This window comes from Amborella trichopoda, chromosome 3 (genome assembly GCF_054954075.1).
Source record: "Amborella trichopoda isolate Santa Cruz 75 chromosome 3, AtrichopodaSantaCruz75HAP2 v2.0, whole genome shotgun sequence".
Classification (NCBI taxonomy): Eukaryota; Viridiplantae; Streptophyta; class Magnoliopsida; order Amborellales; family Amborellaceae; genus Amborella; species Amborella trichopoda.
In genome coordinates this window covers 9,141,670-9,151,752 of record NC_142338.1, presented here as the reverse complement: position 1 = coordinate 9,151,752, position 10,083 = coordinate 9,141,670, and the positions used below count along the sequence as shown (strand labels likewise).

General features: G+C 34.2%; 2 long non-coding RNA genes across 2 annotated transcripts; both read left to right on the top strand.

Moving 5' to 3' along the window:
* Positions 1-2,694: 2,694 nt before the first annotated feature.
* LOC148782722 (uncharacterized) lies at positions 2,695-4,555 on the top strand. Its single transcript, XR_016052181.1, has 3 exons — positions 2,695-2,755; positions 3,794-3,854; positions 4,348-4,555. It is a non-coding gene; the product is annotated as an uncharacterized LOC148782722 (long non-coding RNA).
* A 2,241-nt stretch (positions 4,556-6,796) lies between these two features.
* Positions 6,797-9,879, top strand: LOC148782721 (uncharacterized). The gene is made up of 3 exons (XR_016052210.1): positions 6,797-6,854; positions 7,389-7,449; positions 9,789-9,879. It is a non-coding gene; the product is annotated as an uncharacterized LOC148782721 (long non-coding RNA).
* The last annotated feature ends 204 nt before the right edge of the window (positions 9,880-10,083 follow it).

Sequence of the window (10,083 nt, the reverse complement as noted above, 5' to 3'; positions counted from 1 at the left end):
TTTAGAGAGACACAAATGGTTTGGAATTCACTGGTTTCAAGGCTTAGGGCTGTGGACAATGGGCTAAGCTCACTGTGATGGAGGGTCAAGGCTCATAGGATAGAAGGGGGATCTCTTAGGTTCAGAATTTGAACCCCAATGCAGTCGGAAACATGTATTTTTATTAGAAAATGGTTCTCTATCTTCTAGGGGCAAGCTATGGCATAATCTAGGTTGTCCATTTACCAATAATATGCTTTGCATAAGCACTCTAAAACTCTGCCACGGTAACTCGGCCTTGACCTATGGGCTAGGTGAGTTTGCCCCGAATACATTGTACATTTAATTTTAATTGTTGTATAAAATAACATGCTTGAGAAAAGTTTAATCAACGACTTGGGTAGTGTGTACGGTTGTTGTCCATTATGGTGCAGTTTCAAATCCTGCCATTATCATTTGCCTTCTTCTTTTTTTTAAAAAAAAAAAGCAGTAATAATAAAAACTATATAACAATATGCTAATTTTAATGAGGAGAAACCAGTAATAATAAAAACTATATGACAATCTGCGAAATATGTTGAATCAGTGACTTGGGTAGTGTACATGCTTCTTCCCCGTAACGAAGAAGAGGGTTCAAATCCCACCAATGTATTCACCTTTTTTGCTTTTTTTCTAAGAGAAAGCATGAGTGACAACATATATATATATATATATATATATAGGGTCGACTCATCATTTTTTAAATCCCTAATTGTACTACCAAATTGGACTATTGGGTGGCTAGACATTAGCAGTTGTTGGTAGTCGTCTAATAAACAGTCCATCATTGATTTACTAGACTCCAGCAAGTTGTTGCTTATAACGGCCTTTTTGAGTTTTGGCGATGTTACCATTTAATACTTGTTCAATGTTTTTGGGAAGCTGCTTTTAGAAGTCTACAATAGTTTAGGTTCAGTCTGCTGAGGCCTCTTTTGGATGGACCTTTATCAATCAATAAGTTTGTTTGCTTCCACTCCCATATTCAGGAGGGTGGTAGGAAAATAGCCTCGTTTGCTTCACAATGAAAGTGCTGACAACCCTAAAAGGACTTGTTTTGAAAATAAAGGAATCCAAGTGTTATGCTGCATTCATATTTCCATCTATAATTAGATCATGAAATGACAAGTTTTTGGAAGCCACATAAAGTTATCAATTTCTAAGATTTTTTGTAAATTGACAATGGATTGCAGTTGATAAAACTCCTTATTTTATACTTCTGTTTTCTTTTTTACTTTTAGCGCTTTAACTTTTGTCTTCAAAAGATAAGAGGTCAATATCTTCAATGAAATGAAATCATCTTCTACCCTGCATGTGCAAATGAACTCTTGAGATCATCACCCATGTTTTATGTTGGCAAAGCACCAACATATATTTTTCTCGTATGGCAAAATAACTAATTATGCACAACAAAGTAGGTTCAATTTATATACTTGGACCAAAGTAGGGTTTTGTACCACTTAATATAGAAATAATAGGAAATCTGAAGAATGGGCTCAATACATACTGAAGATGTTCTCCATACATCATAAGCTCATCCCATATCCATGTTGTTCCATCCTCAGAACCAGTGATGATCTGCAAAAAAAATTGTGATTAGCATAATAAATAAAACAGGACGTAATAACCAACTCAAATAACCACAACAAAAGACACGAAATGAACAGATGAAGCAAATGATCTTTTTTATTGTATTAAAATCATAAAAAACACAACATAAAATTCATAGAAACCACGTATAATATTTCAGAAACACAACGTAAAATTTATTGGAAACACAACATAAAATTTATAGAAACCACGGATAGTATTTCCGGTGTATAACAAACGTAATCACATAGAGATTTGTGGGGGCACTTTTCTGAGATTGGATGATCTTCAAGACCAAACCAACTCCCAAGAAAATGATGTTAAGCCTTCTAATCACTAGAAGAAACAGATCGGGGTGAACCCCTATAGATAGATCCTCTTTTGTACTGCGAGCCCATATCCCATGTCTTAATCTAGGGAACCATGCTTTCTATGATCAACTACGTCATTCAGTTATGACATTGAAGTTTAGATGTTTTAGGCATCTAAACATGATATGGTTTATGCAATGATGCAAAATGACTCGTGATAGTCGTGTAAGAATAATTACCTACCTTGCTTCTTTGTTTTATGATTTTGTTATTTGTGTTTCTAAGCATTTGTTGTTATGTCCTTCGATGGTTTTCATATTAGAACAATTGCCACACACACACATGCACACACACCCACACACACATACACAACACACACCCACACACATACATACAACATACAGACACACACACACATACAAAGTTTCAATGCATGGCAGTATCTGCCCATCCATTTGTTTGCATCAGTTGCTCCTTCTTGATGTGTGCTCTTCAAGTGGGAGTTATTTTAATTTTATGTGAACCCACTGAGGAGGGGAAGTTGATGCCATGTTTGATTTAGATGAATATCTTAATTTCTTGATTTTTTATGTATTGAATTATTTAATTCGTAATATCTTTTTTATTGTATCATTGTTAAACTTGATGAGTACAAGAATTAGCTATTTTGAATGGATTGGGTCTTGAGTTATGAAAATTCCTAAATCATAGGGATTTATTTCTTATGGTTTTGGTAGGCAGTAAAATTTGCAGTTTAATCTGGTTGTTTGTTTTCAAGGTGGTGTGATCATGTGGATATTTGGTTCGTGCAATGATGCAGAATAGTTCATGATAGTCGTGTAAGAACAATTACCTACTTTGCCTCTTTGTTTTATACTTTTGTTATTTGTATTTCTAAGCATTTTGTTGTTATGCCCTTCGATGGTTATCGTGTTGGAATAATTACCACACGTGCACACACACACACCCTACACACACACACACACAAAGTTTCATTGCATGGTAGTATCTGCCCAACCATTTGATCGCATCAGTTGCTCCCTCTTGATGCATGCTCTTCAAGAGGGAGTTATTTTAATTTTATGGGAACATGGGAGGGAAAGTTGATGCAATGTTTGATTTGAATGAATATCTGACTTTCTTGATTTTTTCTGTGTTGAATTATTTAATCAGTAATATCCCTTTTATTGTATCTTTACTAAACATGACGAGTACAAGAACTAGCTTTTCTGATTGGATTGGTTCTTGAGTTATGCAAGTTTCGAGATCATAGGGATTTATTTCTTGTGGTTTTGGTAGGCAGTAGAATTCGCATTTTAATCTAGTTGTTTGTTTTTAAGGTGGTGTTAACATGTGGATATTTGGTTTGTGCAACGATACAAAATGGCTCATGATAGTCGTGTAAAAACAACTACCTACCTTGCATCTTTGTTTTATGCTTTTGTTATTGTATTTCTAAGCATTTTGTTGATATGTCTTTGATGGTTGTCGTGTTGGAACAATTACCACATGCGCACACACACACACAAAGTTTTATTGCATGGCAGTATCTGCCCATCAATTTGTTTGCATCAGTTGCTCCCTCTTGATGCGTGCTCTTCAAGAGGGAGATATTTTAATTTTATGGGAACATGGGAGGGGAAGTTGATCCAATGTTTGATTTTGAAGAATATCTGAATTTCTTGATTTTTTATGTGTTGAATTATTTAATCAGTAATATCTTTTTATTGTATCATTACTAAACATGACAAGTACAAGAACTAGCTTTTTTTATTGGAATGGTTCTTGAGTTATGCAAGTTTCGAGATCATAGGGATTTATTTCTTGTGGTTTTGGTAAGTAGAATTCACGGTTTAATCTGGTTGTTTGTTTTTAAGGTGGTGTTATCATGTGGATATTTGGTTCGTGCAATGGTGCAAAATGATTCGTGATAATCGTGTAAGAACAATTACCTACCTTGCCTCTTTGTTTTATGCTTTTGTTATTAGTGTTTCTAAGCATTTTGTTGTTATGTCCTTCAATGGTTTTCGTGTTAGAATAATTACCACATATGCACATACACACACACACATCCACACTCATACACACACACACAAAGTTTCAATGTATGGCAGTATCTGCCCATCCATTTGTTAGCATCTATTGCTCCCTCATGATGTGTGCTCTTCAAGAGGGAGTTATTTTAATTTTATGTGAAGACACTGAACAGGGAAAGTTAATGCAATGTTTAATTTGGATGAATATCTGAATTTTTTTATTTTTTCTATGTTGAATTATTTAATCAGTAATATCATTTTTATTATATCATTGCTAAACCTGACGAGTACAAGAACTAGCTATTTTGATTGGATAGGCTATTGAGTTATGCAAGTTTCGAGATCATATGGTAGGAAGTAGAATTTGCAGTTTAATCTGGTTGTTTGTTTTAAAGGGGTGTTATCATGTGGATATCTGGTTCGTGCAATGACGCATAATGGCTCGTGATAGTTGTGTAAGAATAATTACCTACCTTGCCTCTTTGTTTTATGCTTTTGTTATTTGTGTTTCTAAGCATTTTGTTGTTATGTCCTTCAATGGTTTTCGTGTTAGAACAATTACCACATGCACACACATACACACACAACACACACACACAACACACATACACACACAAAGTTTCATTGTATGGTAGTATCTGCCCATCCATTTGTTCGCATCAGTTGCTCCCTCTTGTATGCTCTTCAAGAGGGAGTTATTTTAATTTTATGTGAACACACGGGTGGGCGAAAGTGACGCAGAGTTTGATTTGGATGAATATCTGAATTTCTTGATTTTTTTTGTGTTGAATTATTTAATCAGTAATATACTTTTTATTGTATCATTGCTAAACATGATGAGTACAATAACTAACTATTTTGATTGGATTGGTTCTTGAGTTATGACAGTTCTGATATCACATGGATTTACTTCTTGTGGTTTTGGTAGGCAGTAGAAATTGCAGTTTAATCTGATTATTTGTTTTTAAGGTGGTGTTATCATGTAGACATTTGGTTCATGCAATGATGCAGAATGGCTCGTGATAGTCGTGTACGAAAAATTGCCTACCTTGCCTCTTTGTTTTAGAATTTTGTTATTTGTGTTTCTGAGCATTTTGTCATTATGTCTTTCGATGGTTTTCGTGTTAGAACAATTACCACACGTGCACGTGCACACACACACACACACAACACACACACACACAACACACACACGCACACACACACAACACACACATGCATACAAGACACACACACATAACACACACACACGCACACACACACAACACACACACACACAACACACACACACACACAACACACACATGCACACAACACACACACACACAACACACACACACGCACACACACAACACATACACACACACACACACAAAGTTTCAATTCATGGCAATATTTGTCCATCCATTTGTTCATATATGTTGCTCCCTCTTTATGTGTGCTATTGAAGAGGGAGTTATTTTAATTTTATTAGAACACACTGGGGAGGGGAACTCGATGCCATGTTTGATTTGGATGAATATCTGAATTTCTTGATTTATTCTGTGTTGAATTATTTAATCAGTAATATCCCTTTTTATTTGATCATTGTTGCACATGACGAATACAAGAACAAGTGATTTTGATTGTACTAGTTCTTGAGTAACGCAAGTTTTGAGATCATAGAGATTTATTTCTTGTGGTTTTGGTAGGCAGTAAAATTCGCAGTTTAATCTGGTTGTTTGTTTTTTAGGTGGTGTTATCATGTGGATATTTGATTTGTACAATGATGCAGAATGACTCATGATAGTCGTGTAAGAACAATTACCTACCTTACCTCTTTGTATTATCCTTTTGTTATTTGTGTTTTTAAGCATTTTGTTGTTTTGTCCTTTGATGGTTTCATGTGAGAACAATTACAACGAGCGCACAAGCACACACCCATACACACAAATCACACACACACACACACACAAAGTTTCAATGGATGGCAGTATATGCCCATCCATTTGTTCTCATCAGTTGCTCCCTCATGATGCGTGTTCTTCAAGAGGAAGTTATTTTAATTTTATGTGAACACATTGGGGAGAGGAAATTGATGCAATGTTTGATTTGTATGAATATCTGAATTTCTTGATTTTTTTTTGTGTTGAATTATTTAATCAGTAATATTGTTTTTATTGTATCATTGTTAAACATGACGAGTACAAGAACTAGCTATTTTGATTGGATTGGTTATTGAGTTATGCAAGTTCCAAGATCATAGGGTAGGCAATTGAATTTCGTAGTTTAATCTGATTTTTTGTTTTTAAGGTGGTGTTATCATGTGGATATTTGGTTCATGCAATGATGCAGAATGACTTGTGATAGTCGTGTAAGAACATTTACCTACCTTACGGCTTTGTTTTATGCTTTTGTTATTTGTGTTTCTAAGCATTTTGTTGTTATGTCCTTCGATAGTTTTCGTGTTAGAACAATTACCACACGTGTACACACACACACACACAAAGTTTCAATGCAAGGCAGTATCTGCCCATCCATTTGTTCGCATCAATTGTTCCCTCTTAATGCGTGCACTTCAAGAATGTGTTAATTTATTTTATATGAACACACTGGGGAGGGGAAATTGATGCAATATTTGATTTAGATGAATATATGAATTTCTTGATTTTTTCTGTGTTGAATTCTATAATCATTAATATCCTTTTTATTGTATCATTACTAAACACACGTGGACAAGAACTAGTTATTTTGATTGGATTGGTTCTTGAGTTATGCAAGTTCCGAGATCATGAGGATTTATTTCTTGTGGTTTTGATAGGCAGTATAATTCGTTGTTTAATCTGGTTGTTTGTTTTTAAGGTGGTGTTATCATGTGGATATTTGGTTCGTGCAATGATGCAGAGTGGCTCGTGATAGTCGTGTAAGAACAATTACCTACCTTTCCTCTTTGTGTTATGCTTTTGTTATTTGTGTTTCTAAGCATTTTGTTGTTCTGTCATTCGATGGTTTTTGTGTTATAACAACTACCATATGCGCGCACACATATACACACGTACACACATACATACACACACACGCACACACACATGCACAACACACACACGCATACACACACACAAAGTTTCAATGCATGGCCGTATCCGCCCATCGATTTGTTCACATTAGTTGCTCCTTCATGATGCGTGCTCTTCAAGATGGAGTTATTTTAATTTTATGTGAACAAATTGGGTAGGGGAAGGTTATGCGATGTTTGATTTGGATGAATATCTAAATTTCTTGTTTTTTATTGTGTTGAATTATTTAATCAATAATATCCTTTTTATTGTATCATTGCTAAACATAACGAGTACAAGAACTAGCTATTTTGATTGGATTGGTTCTTGAGTTATCCAAGTTTAGATATCATAGGGTAGGCAGTAGAATTCGCAATTTAATCTGGTTGTTTGTTTTTCAGGTGGTGTTATCGTGTGGATTTTTGGTTCATACAATGATGTAGAATGGCTCGTGATCGTCGTGTAAGAACAATTACCTACCTTGCCTCTTTGTTTTATGCTTTGTTATGTGTGTTTCTAAGCATTATGTTGTTTCGTCCTTCAATGGTTTTCGTGTTAGAACAATTACCGCACGCGTACACATACACACCCCCACACACACATATACAAAGTTTAAATGCATCGCAATATCTACCCATCCATTTGTTTGCATCAGTTGCTCCCTCTTGATGCGTGTTCTTCAAGAGGGAGTTATTTTTATTTTATGTGGACACACTGGGGAGGGGAAGTTGATACAATGTTTAATTAGGATGAATATCTGAATTTTTTGATTTTTTGTGTTGAATTATTTAATCTATAATATCCTTTTTATTGTACCATTGTTAAACATTACGAGTACAAGAACTAGCTATTTGGATTGGAATGGTTCTTGAGTTATGCAAGTTCTGAGATCATATGGATTTATTTCTTGTGGTTTTGGTAGGCAGTAGAATTCGAAGTTTAATCTGGTTGTTTGTATTTAAGGTGGTGTTATCATGTGGATATTTGGTTCGTGCAATGATGCATAATGGCACGTGATAGTCGTATAGGAACAATTACCTACCTTGCCTCTTTGTTTTATGCTTTTGTTATTTGTGTTTCTAAGCATTTTGTTGTTATGTCCTTCGTTGGTTTTTGTGTTTGAACAATTACCACCAGCTCGCACACACATACACAAGGTTTCAATGTATGGCAGCATTTGCCCATCCATTTGTTCACATCAGTTGCTCCCTCTTGATGCGTGCTTTTTAAGAGGGAGTTATTTTAATTTTATGTCAACATACTGAGGAGGGGAAGTGTAACAATCCTAAACTTTCAAATAATAATAATAATAAATATAAATATAAATAAATAAATAATTCTTTATAGTGTGATGATCCATATAAGTTTTATGGTCCTTAGGGACCATCACCACTTTTGTTAACTTTGTTTTTCATTACCACGTCCTTTAGTGGACATGAGCTTTAAACGTCTCATGTGTAATATAATTGTCACACCTCATGTATGAGGTGTAACTTAATAACATAATATAATAAAGTAGCTTAAGAATTTAAAGAGGAGAGGCGAAGACTCCCACCCTAAAACTTTTTTGAGATCTTTCTCTCTCTAGTCGAAACACAGTGAGCTCTTTCTCTCTCTAGCCGAATTTTTATCGGACGCTCCCTCTCAAATATTTTAGGTAGGTGACTTCATTATCTTGAAAAATAATCTGTTCTTTTTAAAAATGAAATAAAATAATTATTTCGGCTTATTATCATGAATTTCAGGCGAGATAAATTTTATGCGCAAGCGACCTCATTATTTTGAAAATTAATCTTTTTAATAAAATTGTGATATTTTATCTATGTTAGATATTTTAAATGCTGTAAATTCTAAGAAATAAATTTATTTATTTTTCTTGTCTATTGTTAGAAAATTTTAGATACTGTAAAATTATTAGAAATAAATGTGATATTTCTGCTTTTAGTAAAATTGTGAGATTTCTTTCTTCTGTTTTTTAATATTTAGACATTGTAAATTTTATATTCAAATGACTGCCTTATTATTTGAAAATTGATATTTTTGCAATTGATTATAGCATTGTCTGTGAAATGTTTATTTACGAATTAACATCCCATAAATTGTGATAATTCCGTATTCTTGAATTTCTATAAGAGTTTTTCTATACATATTAGATTGGTAATTATGCTAGAATGTCTTTACGAACTGCTACCTTTCTAAATTTGAGCCCAAAATATTTGACTGGTTATTTTTGAAATGTTATTGAAAGTGGCCGTTATTAATGGTTTCAATGAAATTCATATTAATAATTTCAGTGATATGTTGAGTACATGATATTGCTGCTTTCGAATGTTTAAAGAGATTTAGAAATACTTTAAGTATGCAAGTGGACTCATCCGGTTCGCCGGTGACGTATAAGTTCACCTATCCGGTATGTCGGTAGGGATTAAATGGACTCATCCGGTACGCCGGTGAGGTATAAGTAGACCTGCAGGGATTAAGTAGACCTATCTAGGACACTGACAGGGATTAAGTGGACCCATCAGGACGCTGATGGGGTACATAGGTGACCTACTTGGGATGCCAGTAGGGTAATTTGTGAATCATTTGAATTATGCACTGCCGTTAAAATGTTATATGCATTTCAATTATTCGAATTATACTTAATTATGCATTTTTTAAAGTGAAAATGTTAATGCATTTCTGTTAATAGATCTCCTTTTTGAAAATATTGATATCTTTCAACCATGATTATTTTTAAGATTATGATGATCACTTACTGAGTAGCCAAACTCATCAAATTATGGTAAACATTTTTTCAGGATAACTGCGGTTTCATTTTGAGTGATCGTCAGGATCAACTCTGGAAGATATTGTAGTTGTGCTTAAACTTTCTTTTGTTACTTGTAAGAATTTGCCACTGTAAATTTGTCATATCAAGAGATGTATATATGTTTTAACTATCACATCTCAGGAATATCAGTATTGTAAATTCTTGGGGCATGACAAATATGGTATCAGAGTAATAGGTTTAAGATTCTTAGGAAATTTAAAAAGAATATACTTAAAATTACATTTGTTGCTTGTACAGACCAAGACGAAGTCAAGATCCAAAAT